The sequence below is a fragment of the Salminus brasiliensis genome, chromosome 2 (genome assembly GCF_030463535.1).
Source record: "Salminus brasiliensis chromosome 2, fSalBra1.hap2, whole genome shotgun sequence".
Taxonomy (NCBI): Eukaryota; Metazoa; Chordata; class Actinopteri; order Characiformes; family Bryconidae; genus Salminus; species Salminus brasiliensis.
Genome location: NC_132879.1, coordinates 38,556,206 through 38,562,205, shown reverse-complemented (window position 1 = coordinate 38,562,205; position 6,000 = coordinate 38,556,206). Strand labels below are relative to the sequence as shown.

At 42.8% G+C, this 6,000-nt stretch overlaps 1 protein-coding gene across 1 annotated transcript in view; it reads left to right on the top strand.

The window, feature by feature from the left end:
- Nucleotides 1–2,716: 2,716 nt before the first annotated feature.
- plxnb2a.1 (plexin b2a, tandem duplicate 1) overlaps nucleotides 2,717–6,000 on the top strand; it is a 131,489-nt gene continuing 128,205 nt past the window's right edge. Inside the window, exon 1 of the mRNA XM_072672607.1 lies at nucleotides 2,717–3,273. The gene's annotated coding sequence lies outside the window, so the exon portion shown is untranslated. The remainder of the gene's footprint in view (nucleotides 3,274–6,000) is intronic.

Below are 6,000 nucleotides of genomic sequence, written 5' to 3'. Positions count from 1 at the left end.
TTGAGTGTTCCAGCAGAACAATGGGCTCCAATTATAGAAGACTCAGCATGTAATGCGTTTAGGCACGGACCCATCTCACTTATTCCATGACAGCTATCATTACTCTTTTTCTCTGCCTCCTTAATGTGTTTGCACTTTTAGAACATGAGGCCTAGATTTTGAGAAGGAGAAAAATAATGTATATGTATGTGTGTGTTTATGTGTGTGTATGTGTGGTGAAGAAAGGGTATGGTGAGAAAACAGATGAGGGAGGAAAAAAAAGAGATGAAAAATAGAGATAGTGTGTCCCTACAGGCACACAGGGCAAGGACACCACTCTCATCCCTCAGACAGACATTACCATACTCATAAATCATTCAAATCATTCAGCTGTGACACTCAGTTCAATAACACACACACACACAGCCTGCTAGAACACAGTGGCATCACTTGTTTAGGAATGATTGGCTGAAAAATCAAATTTACCCCGCAAATTTCCCCTTACTCTAGATGCTGTCGATCACCTGAGACATATTCGGTGAAGGCTACGAGGCTATCAAATAACGGAGGTCTATAGTTACCCAAAACCTTTTCCCAGCGACTTTAAGCCTGTTCCGAAGTCCACGCTTGTGGGTTGGGGTTTTGTAGATTGCACGTTAATACCCGGTCCCCACTACAGGCCAGCTGATATCTGATATTTTCACCATATTTATCATTCAGAAATCACAGTTCCCCCCAAACAATGTTAGGTTTTCAGAACATAATCAACAGTGTTGATTAGGATAAAGCTCATTTAATCCTTCAGGGCTTTCATGACTGGACTGTGAGCAGATCAGAGTGGTCAAGTTTGGATTATACAATGCACACGCCACAGGATAATCTGAGAACTTAATCACTTAAGACCAGCCCGAAATCGGGACACTGGGGGCAAACTGGCCTCGAAATTGACCCGATTAAAGCGATCGTCTGTAAGTTTTAGAGGATTTGGGAATGTAGAGCCCTCTCTGGTAAGAAAGTGTAATTGCACTGAGTATGCAGAGGAGTACTTTTAAAGGTGCAATAAGTTTTATTTCTGAAATGGGGAAAAGGGTTATAAGGCAATAACTAACTCACTAAACTAATGCAAATTTTAGTAGTGCCCACAACAAAGCTTGTAAGGCTTAAAAAATGTATATATTAAAAAATATTATATACTAAAAATATGTATATACACATTTACCCTCGTTTTCTATTAGTAAGCCTCATTATCAGCTTTACCATGTCTCCTGAACAGGCAATCCGGTGAATGTGAAAAACATCAGCATGAAATAAGAATTTAAAGTGTTCGTTGTGGTGCAGTCTTCTTTTTGAAAGCGGACAAACCCACAATAGTGACTTTTTAGGTAAAGGTAAAAGTGGTTTTAACTTTTCATGCAGGTTAATGGAGATGAATTACCATGTGAAACTGTTTTCTGTGGTCCTGAGTATATTGTTTCGGTCCTTTATGATGAAATACTGTCAAAGTAGGCAGTCGAATAGGTGGTGTTTACGAAACGACAGCAGGGATAGTACTTGAAAGTTTCTGGGAATTGTGACCCAGCTCAAACAATGGCCGTACTGTGTTACACACCAAATCCACACCAAGTAGCTAGTCCTAAAAACACAAAGTATCTTCCCTGTTCAGCAAGAAACTTTACGCTTTTCGGAGATGAAGAAAGAACTTGTCGTTCTAATATCTCTAGTTTTACAGTAACTAAAGGGGGATGTGTGCGCGTGGTACCCTGCGATGAACTGGCGCCCTGTCCTGGGGCCAGTCCTGCATGGCACCCAGTGTTTCCAGGTAGACACTGTACCCACCATGACCCTGACCAGTGTTTCTGCACATTTAAGAAACGAGACATACTTGGACACTTGTTGGAAAACCTAGGCACCGACAGCACATACGCAAAACCTCAAGTGTGTATTGTGGGGTCGGCTGAAAGATTACATCATTGCTCATAGCTCCAGTGCTATGCTAAAGAAGCAACCTTTAGACAATAAACATGCCTTGCCCGACTGACAATATTTAGGCCCCATTTCAAACGGTGCACTTGTGGTCCTGCAGTCCTGCACGTTTGTTAAGCTGCAGGGTGTTCCATTAGGTCGATCAATGGCGTGCTCATGAGTGCCATCCATGTGCCCTTACTGAGGCCTCTTACCCAAGAGTCCTCGAAACACACATATGAGGACCACTCAGAATGTATAGGCTGATATTCGGATAGGAATCCGAATGCAACTGCAGAACCTGTTGCTCCAGTGGAACAAGAGGAGAACTAGGCAAATTAGAGTAGAAGAGTGAGGCATTCCTGTAACAGCTCAAAGAACGCAGACAGGCCTCACTACGACACTATAAACACTCACAGGTAGTAAAAGGCTGTTGCAATGGGGGCTGCTTTTACAGACGATTGGTGTAGAAGCCCCTGGTTTAGAGTTTAGAGTATGCAACTATGTGGCTGAGCCCTCACTGCCGTTGAGCTAGTTTAAGCAGAAGGCTGGTTTAGGCAGAGACTGTGATTTTGTTCCACCACAGGGGGCGAGAAAACTCCGGATAGCGAGAGAGGAGGAGGAGAGGGAGGCAGAAAGAGAGAGAGAGAGAGAGAGAGAGAGAGAGAGAGAGAGGGCGGGCGGGCGAAAGAAGAACAATCAGTGGCTTTTTCCTAGCTAGTCGTGTACTTTGTAAGATCTTTCTCCATGTCTGTAAACAGCCACACACACACACACACTCGGGTCGTTGCTGGAAGGGCTTGGATTAGCTGAAGCCCCCTCCGACCCGTCTCTCTGAAAGGCTGCCTGGAGCGATCAGGCTCGTTAGACGGGCGTAAAACTCCTTCCAGTCTTCCTCCAGCTCTCGTTCGCGACGGAGGCGGTTAGCTCCCTCAGGTGTGTGTGTGTGTGTGTGTGTGTCAGTCAGGGAGTGAGTGAGTGAGTGAGTTAGTCAGTGACGGTCCTTTCTGAACGTACCTGTGAGGATATCGTCATGTGATCCAGTCCGCGCGCGCGCGCGTGTGTGTGTGTGAGTGTGTGTGTGTGGAGCCGTTTGGTCGCAGTTCAGAGAGTTTCCTCGGATTTACAGCCACGGACTGAACTGAGTCGCCTGCCGGCAGAGATTAGAAGAGCCCTTGATTTCTGTTAAACCAGCCGCCGGTTTGGAGAGAGAATGATGTAGCTGAAGTTTTTCTGCTGCTGTTGTGTTTTTTGTAGCTACTTTCTGTTCTGCCACTTTCCGAGGAGATTAAGAGGAGCACCTCTAGCTCGCGTGTTCAACTTCAACAGGAGGTAAGAGCGGCTTTAACTTTTTGGTGGCGTGTTGTGGTCGTAGCTAGCTAGCTGTTCTGGAAACAACCCGCACAAAGCTCTCACTCCAAAACTCGTATAATCACAGAAGCTCCGTTTACAAAAGTTAGTTAGTTAGCTAATCCAGTCGCTCACTGACTGCTCGTTTTCCCCCCTGTACAAGTCTGCAGGACTGGTTTGAGCTGTGTGGGAGCTGTAAGACTAGCTGCTGCTGCTGCGGTTGATTTTCGGGGTTTGGTGGGAGCTATGAGCGGTAAAGCCTTCCTTCCATGAATTGTAGCTAGTAGTCTTACATTTGTGCCGTCGCTGTTAATAGAGGCTCTGGTAAGGATGAAGATCAGACACTTGAAGATTTAGACGGCAGTTTACCCCGCTTTAAAACTTCTTAAAGCTTCAGGTGTCCTGTGTTTGTTTGTTTTGTGGTGTTTTTGCAAATTGCTCCCATGTTTTGACGACGTGATTTGCTAGGACTTCGCACTCGACCTCCGTAGAGCTGGGCGATACTGACCCCGTTCAAAAATCACGGTATTTCCCAGCGGTTTTTTATTTTATTTTATTTTTTAAAATTTTTTTATGACCTTCTGAGAACAGTTTGGCTTTTAAATCGTTGTGTTTTGACTGCTTTCTTAATAAAAAAAAATGACACCAAAAACAGTATTATATATATATATATATATATATATATATATATATATATATATATATATATTATTACTAATATATGTTTACAAGGCCTCGTTCATGCTCCCCAGCCTAACTCCTGCTTACATCCCGATTCTAAGATTTAGCTAGCAAGCTCAATCAGCATCTCTATACACCGTGTCTGAGTGGGCCGTGCCTCATTCATGTCTGCAATTTGATGATTGGTAACATTTGCTCTGCATGGAGAGTCTTTTTGTAATAAACATCAGAGATCTAATGAGGCTGTAATCGTATCTGTGGTTGGTGTGTAACTGAGCAGTATAGTAATGAGGCTTTTTCCTGCTCTTTATGAAATTCTCCCTGACCCTGTTATGAGCATAATTGGGAGTTGAGGCCATTGCAGTGTCTACAGTGTAACATTTTTGATATATATAAATATAATATAAACATTGTGGATGTTCATATAACCGACCTCGTTGAATGGTCTCTCAGCATTTATGCTCATGTTTTAGGGGACAGGAGATGGTGTAGACCTTTTGGATTTGGACTTTTCGCAATGTTTGTTTAAGCCTAACCTCATCGTTTAAAGGCTGTCTCAAGTCCTGGCGAATCCACAGAGCAGGGGAACAGGTCTTCTGTCTTTTACTCCGGGCCGAGCTGGTTTTGGTCTTGTAATGGCAAGCTACTGGTGGGGCCCCCATGGTGGTATTAGCTTAGTTTAAACTTTGAAGAGTGAAGTGGAATGCACCCGGAGGCCTGTTGATGATTCACCAAACAAGTGCTTTGGTTTCTTTTCACATTTTCATTTTCATTTCTGTGCTCTTCTGAAGAACTTGCCTTGAGTAGGCCCAGCCTGAAGGGCAATGGGGTTAAAACAGAGATCTAAATGGCCTCAAAATAGTTCAAATAGTTCTACAATAGTGCCAAGAAGGGTCCACTATTACTAGAAACGGAATAACAAAGCTTCAAAACACACACAAGCAATACGTAATATTTTGGAACACTGAAAACAGAGCTTTTGGAAAGTGCCCTTCACTGGTTGTGTACTCGGTAATGTTAGGTTTTGTTACTTGATGTTACCAACAAAGATGACATATGGGCTTTTTTTGTAATTATCAGCTGACCATAAATTGTAGATTTGTTTTTTGATTCATTGATTAAAGCAAGTCACAGTAGATTAATTTAATCAAATATGATAATGGTCATTACATTTGGCTTATAGGATCCTTGATGCTGAAGGCCTTAACATTAGCTAAACAAGAACTAAGTATGAAAGCCTTTTTCTCTATCAGTTATAATATGGTTCTGTATATAATCATGACAACTTAAAGAAGCATGTGGACGATTAAATGGTGCTGTACCTTGTTCAAGCGTTCTTTGCATTTGTGGCAAATAGGGCTGGGTGAAATACTATATGATGAAATTTAAGACATAATTTAAGACGTCACGATACACAATATTCATCACATACAGGCTGTTTAGAATGCCCTGTAAATGCTCTGTTTTACTAGAGGCAGTGCCACACCCCTTTTTATGGTTTTGACGCAGCACTGAAAAGTGCAGTCAAAAAAAGGGCAGTAGACTAATACACACACGCTGTAGCAAGCCAAATTATATCGCTTTCACCACACAATAAAATATAAAAAATGCACCGATCCATCTTTTTCTGTTCCGATACAGATGCCCATACATGAACGTTGCCTATCGGCTGATACCCGATACTGATCCGGTAGGTAATTAAAAACAAAGCAGCACATCTTACATAATTGATGGCCGCAGTATTTTATAGAAGATTGGATTGGCATTGGCGTTAAGGTACTGTGATCAGTTCAGGGGGCAAAGCAAATGGATTGGGACATGCCTATTCACTGTCTAGTTCTGTGAGAGATCTCGGACAGTTCCGATTATAGGTTGTGAGGTGATGAAAAGCCCTCTACTCACCAGATGATAACGCGTGGGCCGCTGCTATACACATACGCTCCTATTAATTGCCATTGTTTATTACAGACCAGTATTTGTTGCTGTACTGCGGTTTGTTCGGTTTCTGGAGTTGGTTTCCCTTCACCG